Here is a 10,701-nt window from a genome sequence, read left to right on the forward strand (position 1 = left end):
CCAAACAAGATTCAACTTTTACCTGCAACCCAATTTTCCTTCTGCACCAAATTAAATACTGCAGTGCGACAGAGAAGAATGATTCTTTGCAAGGATTGTAAATATATTCTCAAAGTGAAAAATGAAATGAGAGCCTGTCTATAGACAACTGAGTAGGCTTGTGATGACGTTTCTAGTGAAGCTGTCTTTAGAGGATCTGAAAGAATTTTGCAGAGTACTGGACATGATGCTCAGCTACTTCGAAAGCTGACAAGTCCTAAGCAATATATTGCCTTGTTATAAATAACAAGTCAGTGTCACAATCTTGTCTCGTGTTCACCAGATTATATGATTGACTAAGTTGCCATATGTTAAGTGGAAACAAATTTTTAAAGGCTTTTAACTATGCAACATTTCCATCTTTCTTCTAAGTCTGATATTTTCCACCCTGAATACGTTTCTAAATTAATTTTTATTGGCGTATAGTTGACTTACAATGTTGTGTTAGTTTCTGCTGTACAGCAAAGTGAATCAGTTATACATATACATATATCCATGGTGTCCATGATATCCATATATCAATTTACATTCCCACCAACAGTGTAGGAGGGTTCCCTTTTATCCACACCCTCTCCAGCATTTATTGTTTGTAGATTTTTTGATGATGGCCATTCTGACCAGTACAAATACATTTTTAACTCTCCTAACATTACCACCTAAGTCAACCAGAGGTTGTTTAAGAAATAGACAAATGTAAAAACTATCTTACAAAATGGGAAAGCAGTTCAATGCATGGATTCCAAACTCCATGAATGTCAGCATGAGCCTGTCTCCCGGGATTGGGTTCTCTCCTCCCATGTGGTCTGTGGCCGACTCATTTGCCTTTATCCCCTGCTTGGGCTTGGGTAGAATCCAGGTGCAAATCCTGCCATTTAGGAAGAGTATTTGAAGCTTTATTTATTTAGGTCTTCTTTGATTTTTTCCATCAGCATTTTGTAATTTTCTGCATACAGATCCTGTATATATTTTAAGTGTATAACCCAAGTATTTAATTTTCTTTGGAGTAAATCATAAATTGTAGAAAGGCTAAGAATTTTTAAAAATCAAGTAAGTTATTAATAACAACAAAATGCACAGATCTTAAATGTGCAGTTCAATGAGTTTTAGCAGTTGTATACAGTTGCTAAATTTAGCAACTGTATACACCGTCACCACTAATACAACATAGAGGACATTTCTGTCACCACAAAAAATTTCCAACATTCCTTGTACCTCTTTCCCATCAGTTACCGATCCCAAATTCTCATACTTACCCCACAATGGCTTCTCATTTTTTCCCTAGGGCTAAAGTTTAATACATGGAATTTTATATCATCTTAGGTTAGATTGTCCCACATAATGGTGACTGTCTGATATCTGCAACCACTTATATTGGAAGAATGAGATATTGATGTCAATTAAGATATTTATGGCCTTGTTCAAAAAAAAATTTTTTTTTTTAATTTATTTTATTTTATTTATTTTTGGCTGTGTTGGGTCTTCGTTGCGATGCGCAGGCTTCTCACTGTGGTGGCTTCTCTTGTTGAGGAGCACAGGCTCTAGGCGTGTGGTCTTCAGTAGTTGTGGCTCGCAGGCTTAGTTGGTCCGCAACATGTGGGATCTTCCCAGACCAGGGCTCGAACCCGTGTCCCCTGCATTGGCAGGCAGATTCTTAACCACTGCGCCACCAGGGAAGCCCCCAAAAATATTTCTTAATGAAGATTTAAAAACATTTTCTTGTAAGAGTGTAATTAAAGTGATAAAAATTTTTTCCATTTCGAACCTTGAGTTTGAAAGTTCATTATTCTGATAGAAAATTTTGTTTTGGCTGTTTCAACTATATGTGTAAAGATAGATGGATAGAAATAAAACTAGGAAGAAATGTGGATGATTCTTACATGTCTCTGCATTTTCCAAATTTTTTTGCTGCAAGCATACACTGCTCTTAGAATAACATCCATGTAAAATGTATTTTTTTAATAATCATGTTGAATCCCTTTATATTTACTTTGGTTAAAGTGTCAGAGAAATGTTTTTATTTCAGAGGGAGGCCCCAAGGTCTTCAACTGTGGCACTTGTCCTGTTTCTTCTCACACAAACGTTAATTGGCTCCTTGGTGCTTTTATACGGACTGCGACACATTCTGGGAAAGATAAAAGATACCATTATCGATAAGAGAAAGTATTAACCAGGTTTGTTTTACTTACAGGAATAGGCAAAGTTCTGTTTCTCAAAGTTTTAATTTACATTCTTTCCAGCTCATAATACATAGGGATCCTATAATTTCTTTTCCCCTCTTTTCTGAAGAAAAATGAGTAGAGATTTAAAAAACAATGTGAGTTTAGTGAAATGGTCATGGCACATGTGCTGGGCTGGATTTACCTGGCTGTGAATACTCAAAAATCCTGAGGCCTCACAGCTGCTAATCAATCATGCTTCAAGCAAGCTAGGTGTTGAGTTTATATTTCATTTATATGCATTCCATATTTGTTGATACTATAAAATTCATGCTAAAACGCTTTATTGATAACTATGCCACGAGATAAATCAGCTTAACTGCTTTAAGAGCTTTATTCTTATTAGAACGACTATAATTAATCTTTGACAATAAAACATTTCTTTTTTTGTTTGTTTGTTTTTTGTTTTTATTTTTGGTTGTATTGGGTCTTCATTGCGGTGCGCGGGCTTCTCATTGCGGTGGCTTCTCTCGTTGTGGAGCACGGGCTTTAGGCGCGAGGGCCTCAGTAGTTGTGGCGCACGGGCTCAGTTGCTCCATAGCGTGTGGGATCTTCCCGGTCCAGGGCTTGAACCCGTGTCCCCTGCATTGGCAGGTGGATTCTTAACCACTGAGCCACTAGGGAAGCCCCCTAAAATATTTCTTGATTAAACAATTTAAATAAAGAAATATAATTGGTTAAGCTTAGTTACAGTCTATTAACCTTTTTTTGGGGGGGTGCTATAATAAAGGTTTATAGCAGCGTTGTTCACTAGAACTTTCTGTGTGACAGAAATGATCTCTGTGCTGCCTAATGTGCAAGATACCAGCTACACGTGACCACTGAGCCCTTGAGATGTGGTTGGTGTGACTCAAGAATTGATTCCATTTTATTTGATTTTAAACTAATTACAATTTAGATTTAAATAGCCCCATGTGGCCGGTGGCTACTGTTTGGATGGTGAAGGTTTTTTTGCTTTTTTTTTTTGGCTGTGTTGGGTCTTCGTTGCTGCATGCAGCCTTTCTCTAGTTGCAGCGAGCGGGGGCTACTCTGTTGTGGTGCGTGGGTTTCTCATTGCGGTGGCTTCTCTTGTTGCGGAGCACGGGCTCTAGGTGCGCGGGCTTCAGTAGTTGTGGCTCATGGGCTCAGTAGTTGTGGCGCACGGGCTTAGTTGCTCCGCGGTATGTGGGATCTTCCCAGCCCAGGGCTGGAACCCGTGACCCCTGCATTGGCAGGAGGATTCTTAACCACTGCGCCACCAGGGAAGCCCCTGGATGGTGAAGTTTTAAAGAGTGAGGTTCAAACCAAGATAAAAGTCAGCTCCTGCTGCATACAGTTGTTTGTCCTGTATGAATCGGGAAATTCTGTCTCTATCACTGAAATTCATAACTTTGTGAGAAACAAGAGGTCTGCTGAGACCAAAGAACCAAAATGACGACTGTTTTCATCTTAATGTGATTTATGGACACATCAGACCAACCAAGAACAGATTCCTTTCCTGATATAAAAGGAAGAGATCAAATCAGTATAATTCATACTGCTTTAACTCCCATGTATTTGTAAGTTATTATTAGCTTAATATGGCCTGAACATGATCACTAGGATGAGTATTCATGTGTTCTGGTGTCAGATGTTCATTTCCTTGTAAATAATTATTTTAAAAACATGAAGTATGTCTTCTCCTTACATTACTGAGAAAGGATGTTTTCCTCTTGAGAATTACCCAGAGTCCAAAGTTGCACCATCTCTTCTTCTTTTTTTTTTTTATAGATTTATTTATTTTTGGCTGCTTTGGGTCTTTGCTGCTGCGTGTGGGCTTTCTCTAGTTGCGGCGAGCGGGGGCTACTCTTCATTGCGGTGCGCAGGCTTCTCATTGCGGTGGCTTCTCTTGTTGCGGAGCACAGGCTCTAGGCACGTGGGCTCAGTAGTTGTGGCTCGTGGGCTCAGTAGTTGTGGCTCATGGGCTCCGTAGTTGTACTTGCGGGCTCTGGAGCACAGGCTCAGTAGTAGTGGTGCACAGGCTCAGTTGCTCCACGGCATGTGGGATCTTCCCGGACCAGGGCTCAAACCTGTGTCCCCTGCATTGGCAGGCGGATTCTTACCCACTGCGCTACCAGGGAAGTCCTGCACCATCTCTTCTTAATGGGAAGTTTCCTTTCATCATTTTCTTCATGAAATTTGACCACTCTGTCCCGTGTTTTCTGTCTTATTCTCCATTCCAGGCTGGAAACAGCTTTGTGGAAAGGCTGGCTTTGCATCATTATCAAGAGGACAGTGTTATAAGCCCCAAGCAGCCTTGTGGCCCTTGGATATGAAACCCTACCCCACCACGCCCTCCGGCCCTGTTGCTTCACGTCCGGGCTGGCAGACCCGACTTCACCCAGGACCCCACGACCCTGCCACCTCCGTACCTCCACCATCTCTCATGAGTCACTGGCAGTGAGATGAAGAATGACATTCTCAGGTCCTTACTCGTCCTTCCACTCATGGGCTCCCCATTTAGACCTAAGAACATCCGCGATCAGCTCACCTTCTTGACAACAGGTCTAGGTCTACTCTGAATGGTTCTCCTTCCCCAAAGGAGCACGTTTTTCTGTGGAGATTTCTGAAGACAGTCCACTGATGACTTTGCATCCAGCCGGGTCCTCCCAGACCTTGTGGACCAAGACAACTGAACCAGTGCCACACCTCCATGGCTTTCCCTGCTCCGGAGAATGGCTGGCCAGGAGGGCCGCGTGCACACACTTCAAACGGGACTGAGAAAGCCCTGGGAGTGAGCAGAAGCCTCCACACTGCGGAGCTGCTGCCTCTCCACGGCAGGACCGCGAGGACAGCCACGGGAGGCTCAGCGCATGAAGACGTGCCCTCGGGGACAGAACAGTCACAGCCGACTGTATTAATTAACCGCAACTGCCTCCAAACTCTCCAGCTCTTGGGCTTCCCGGAGCTGATACACGGGTAAGGACAGCTAGGATCTGGACACTTAGTCCTGAAGACAACAGCACTGTGGCAACCTTAGCAAATTAACAGCACAAGTGTTATAATTTCTCACTTTCTTAACGGAAGATAAAATCTGTGACTCCACATCTATTTCTCTGGGAGTTGGAACTCATTTGGCTGCAGCTGGACCTTTCGTTGCAACAACGATCTGATCATGGAAGGCTGGAATGCTCTGGATTCCTTGATCCATCACTCTGCTAGCACACGGGTCAGACAAGTGTCCATTAAAAGCAGCAATGTGCCCCCTACCATGTCAGAAGCCCCTCTGATGGACGGATGAAAATTCAAAGTATAAATATCTGTTTAGTTACAGCCTCAAAGCAGAATTTGGATCAGCCTCATTTCTATTAGATTTTTTAAATGTATCAAATACTTGTATAGTATTTACCGTGTGCCGGCCCTGTACATTAAAAATACTTCAAAAGTAAGTACTTAGAAACATTAACTCATTTAATCCTCATATAACAAGCCTAAGCATTTGATTGCTTTTTTGGATACATAGTAGATACATCTCCTTTTCATCTCCCCAGTCCAGTTCCCATCGGATACTAGGACCAAACCAGGAACCCAAACTAAACAAACATCTGTGTTCCAATGCAATTCCAAGCCACTTTTGGAAATTTAATCAAAGTTGTTAAAAGCAAAACACCCTAGTCCATAACTTCAATATAACCTATACATTTTCTAAAATGGCTGAAGCTGAAAATAAAAATAATCTTGTTTCAATCTAAATGTCCATCAACAGATGAATGGATAAAGAAAATGTGGTACGTATATACAATGTAATACTACTCAGTCATAAAAAAGAATGAAATAATACCATTAGCAGCAACATGGATGGACCTAGAGATTATCATATTAAGTAAGTCAGAGAAAGACAAATACCACATGATATCACATATGTGGAATCTAAAATATGACACAGATGAACTTATCTATGAAACAGAAACAGACTCACAGACATAGAGAACAGACTTGTGGCTGCCAAGGGGGCAGGGGTTGGGGTAGGGATGGATTAGGAGTTTGGAATGAGCAGTTGCAAATTATTATATATAGAATGGATAAACAACAAGGTCCTACTATATAGCACAGGGAACTATATTCAATATCCTGTGATAAGCCTAATGGAAAAGAATATGAAAAAGAATGTATATACATGTATAACCGAATCACTTTGCTATACAGCAGAAATTAACACAACGTTGTAAATCAACTACACTTCAATAAAATAAATTTTAAAAAAATCTTTTTTCCTTGCCAGTAGTCACTTCTCTCCTCAAGCCCCCTCCACAACAAGAGGGAGAAACCTGATATTTACTGAACACTTATTTTAAGCTGGATACCACGTTTGCCTCTCTCAGACTGACCGCTTTAATGGGTAATCACCCTGAGCTCAGAGAGGTTAAGTAAAGGACTTATAGGCTTATGCTGTTAAGTGGAAGATCCAGGATTCAAGCCCCCTTCGTCCCCCTTTTTGAAGGTGGGGACCTTGCCTGTTTGTCTTTGCATATCCAGCACTGACACAATGTACAACGTACATTTGTGGAATGAATGAAGGAATGAAGGAACACATTCCAATCTTCCTGACTCTAGGTGGTTTTCCCTAGGATTACTGTGCAGTCGTCTTTCTAAAATACAAATCTGACCTTACCACTGACTGGTAAAGAGCGGCAACCTTTTATCCTACAGGAACTGGAGAGGCCTGAAAGCTCTATCACAATGTTTTTCAAACTGTGGCTTGTGACTGATGAAGTCTTTAAAAAGTGAAATGGAATCCATGGAAGAGTGTATCGCAAGGGAGTGAGGAAAGTATTGTTTGGGAAACATCTGTGTGTGTGCTGGACATTTAAAAAGTCATCCTCGCTGCCCTTTGACCTCTCTCTGCCTTTGCACATATTGTTTCTTCATCTGGAATGTTCTTCCCTTGCTCTGCCTGGGGACCTCTAGCTATGCTTCAAGTCCCAGTTTAAATGCATCAGCCACTCCATTCTCAGCCATTTAATTCTCGTCCCTTCCTCTGTTTCCTGGGTGGTAGTTACTTGTTTGCTGGTCTCTCCTAGTGCTGTGGGTAAAGGCAAGGACCATGTCATGTTTCGAGTTTTTTTTTTTTTTTTTTAATTAAAAAAATTTTTTGGCTGCACTGTGCAGCATGCAGGATCTTAATTCCCCGACCAGAGATTGAACCCACACACCCTGCAGTGGAAGCTCGGAGTCTTAACCACTGGACTGCCAGGAAAGTCCCCTGTGTTTGTTTTTATCTTTCGAATGCCTGTAACAGAGCTTGTCTCAGAAAGGACTCTGTTACGTTCACTCTTTTATAAACCTTTGCTTGCAGTTAATCCTTATTGAACATCAAGTTATTTCTTAATATGCCTTATAATTTCCCATTATTGTCATACTCAGCTTTTTACAAAAATTTATTTATTATTTATTTATTTGTTTCGGCTGTGCTGGGTTTCGTTGTGGCATGTGGGCTCTTTGTTGCAGTGCACGGGCTTCTCTAGTTTCGGCGTACGGGCTCTCTGGTTGTGGTGCAAGGGATCTAGAGCATGCGGGCTCAGTAGTTGTGGCGTGCGGGCTTAGTTGTAGTATGTGGGATCTTAGTTTCCTGACCAGGGATCAAACCCAGGCCCCCTGCATTGGCAGCGCGGAGTCTTAACCGCTGGACCACCAGGGAAATCCCATATTCAGCTTTTAACAGCAATATAATTCCTCTATAACTAAAGCTTAAAAATAATGAAAAGTTTGAAGACAACTCACATCCATTGTGATTCTTAGATTTGTCTTGAACGAGGTGAGTACCACGTAACACGCTGGTGATGTTATCTGCTCTTTTTTCCCCCTACTCCCAACATTGATGTGACCCCATTTAAAGTAAGAATGCCATCGGGGCAGATTTCAGAAGATCCATACATTTCTTAGCGTAAAGAAACCGTGATCAAAAAGAGGCTGATTGACTCTGGAGGAATAAAGCAGAACAAAAAGATTAGTAAAACTTACACTTCGGAATTCAAATAGAATTTCTCTCTTTATAAATAAGTTGATTATGGGAAACGAAAGACACTTAAAGGAAACAAGCCTCATAGGACTCTGGTTAAATCTGAAAATAATTTCCCCCCATCAATTTCACATATGTTCTTTATTTTTCCATTACAACAGCTGCCTTTGGGGCAGCTAGAATAAATTCTAGAAGAAATGTGCGAAGGAGCTCGGTTACCAATCTGATGTAGGGTGGATGGTTTACTTTTCTTTCTGCTTACACGGCAACCTATGCTTCAAGACTGAAATGCTGCAAAAATGCTGGGCAGTGCTTTCCAGCCCAGCCACATAACCACTCCATTCATGAGTGGAGAGGTTCTGTGTTGGCACATGCTCAGCTTACAGACCTGTGGGCTGCGTTCCTGGGCCCACATTTCAGAGCAGTGTAAACAGTTGAAGTGGCCACCTTTGTAGATACCACTCCCAGGTTTTAAAAAGACTAAGGTTTTACCTCCTCTCACCAGAGTTTCAGGCTATACATAGAGAACTAGGTACCTGCTTTCCCCACAGCTCGTGCACTGGCAAAAGGCCAAAGAGAATGTACGGTAACCTTGGAATAAGAGCCTTGAATTACTGCAGCAAATCCTCGTCCTCATCACAGTAAAGGAGAGTGGAGATGAAGGAGGAAGGGAGATGACAGCTCCCAATGAGGTTGGTTTGCATTTATGCAGTTCAAACTGTATTACAACACGTACCATCAGAAGGCAAATCTCCAAGAAATAACCCATATCACAGCCATCCACTTGGACTGAAGGTCATCTTGGACCCAGGAATCAACTTAGAATCAGAGACGATAGAACTACAGTTACCCCTTGAACAACGTGGGACTTAGGGGTGCCCACCTGGCGCAGCTGAAAATCCACATTTAATTTTACAGTCCGTCCTCCTATTCGCGGTTCCTCTGTACCCGCGGGTTCCGCATCTGCGGGTTCCACCAACCTGGGATTGTGTGATCCTACAGCATTTTTTGAAAAAAAAGTCCACATATAACTGGACTTGTGCAGTTCGAACCCGTGTTATTCAAGGGTCAACCGTACAATGGAATTTTACAATTAGCCTACAGGTGGGAAAACAGGGTGATTTCTCTAATGTCATACTTAGCGAAGGGCAGAGTTGGGCTGCCTACACCATGCCGCCGTTATGGGTAGGAAAGACATGCTGGGTGTTTCCTTTCTCTCAGATCCATCCCACCCTTCTATGCTCTGTTCTGTCACGCTGGGACCGGGCCCTGCAAACCCCGTGGCCTATCCTCCCCTGCTGGCCAGTTGGGTGCTGACAAGCAGGCAGTGGTGGGAGAATGGAATGCAGGAAGAGGACAGAAGTGACTTTCTTCCTTTTTCTAGCTCCTGTCAGTGTCCTGGCAGCCACAGAGGACTGCGTGGCTCCACTTTCCAGACCCCTTTGGTAGCCCCAGCACCGGCCATGGTGTCCCCTCAGAAGTGCCAGCACTAGCGGCTGTAACCCCCTTAGTGGTGTGCACGCCTGTGTCCCACCCCAATCAGAGGTTTGAGTACTAACCATTAGGTGGGTGTCTCCTTCCCCAGCAGAGCACTGGTGTGGCATCTCCTCCAGAGATGTGAGGACCTCGCCTCTCGGCTCCCGGGTTATGGGAACGCTACTTTATCCTAGGGGTGGTAGCTGCTTCCTGAATTATTAATATCTGCTACCTCAAGGTCCTTTTTTGCTACTTCAGCCTTCTTGTATTAACTCACCTCTGATGTGATACCCACCATGGTTTTCTTACCGGACCCTGCCTGATACAGTACTTGGTATTAAGAGTGTTTGTCATACTGTCTTTGGAACACGTGTGTCTTACTGAAAACATCTAAGGTATTTACTACTTCCTGCTCAACAGATCCAATGTCATGGGCCAATGTAATGTTCTGAGGGGAGTGAAGACACTCAAGATCTCTGCAGACTAGATCATGGCAAGAACAGGAAAATGGACTCAGCTAGAATATAATGCTGATCTCTGAACAGTTGTGACTTCTTTCCTCCCCAGTTATTCCGTTTAGATTTTAATATGTGAGAATTAGTGTGAATTCACTTTATCACCAAGAACGGGATCTGGAAATTTAAAGTCAATGCTATTCTCTAGCAGCATCTGCTTCATTGGATGTAAGTGAAGAAATCTGGAAACTCTGAACTCTCCACTAGATGGCAATCATTACACAAATTTGTGTTAGACTCCCATGACGCTAGTGGCCAACAAATGTATTAACAGTCAGATTTTATTGATCATAAGCAACTGACAAGTTGGGAGTGTGCCGAAGGTACGACACTGGTTCGGCGTGAGGCTGTTTCTGAGTCTTTCACTCACCGACTTGTGGCAGAGATTGCTACTTGTCCCCAAACATACTAGTTAGCACAGGCTGGGTTATGTTGCAGTAACAAATTAGTTCCAAACAAATCCCAATGATTTGACACA

The sequence above is a fragment of the Eubalaena glacialis genome, chromosome 14 (genome assembly GCF_028564815.1).
Source record: "Eubalaena glacialis isolate mEubGla1 chromosome 14, mEubGla1.1.hap2.+ XY, whole genome shotgun sequence".
NCBI lineage: Eukaryota > Metazoa > Chordata > Mammalia > Artiodactyla > Balaenidae > Eubalaena > Eubalaena glacialis.